The sequence below is a fragment of the Lontra canadensis genome, unplaced genomic scaffold, assembly GCF_010015895.1.
Source record: "Lontra canadensis isolate GAN:19392208 unplaced genomic scaffold, GSC_riverotter_1.0 scaffold1082, whole genome shotgun sequence".
In the NCBI taxonomy this organism is placed as follows: domain Eukaryota; kingdom Metazoa; phylum Chordata; class Mammalia; order Carnivora; family Mustelidae; genus Lontra; species Lontra canadensis.
In genome coordinates, this window is record NW_022632066.1 from 11,073 (window position 1) to 11,375 (window position 303).

Below are 303 nucleotides of genomic sequence, written 5' to 3' on the forward strand. Positions count from 1 at the left end.
GGAGGGAGGGAGGGAGGGAGGGAGGGAGGGAGGGACGGACGGAGGGACGGAGGGACGGAAGGAAGGGACGGACGGAGGGACGGAGGGACGGAAGGAAGGAGTTAGTTTAGAACAGATTGAGGTGAATGACGGGGCGGGGGCGTGAGGGGGGCGGGGAGGATAGAGCGCGCGCGGAGCGCGTCGCGGGGCGGGGAAGGAACCTGAGAAAGGGCCGGAGGTGGGGCGGGGCGTGGCAAGGGGGTGGTCCTCGGGAGGCAGTCCAGAGGTGGATGGAACTTGGAAGAGTTGGGGGGGGGGGGGGGG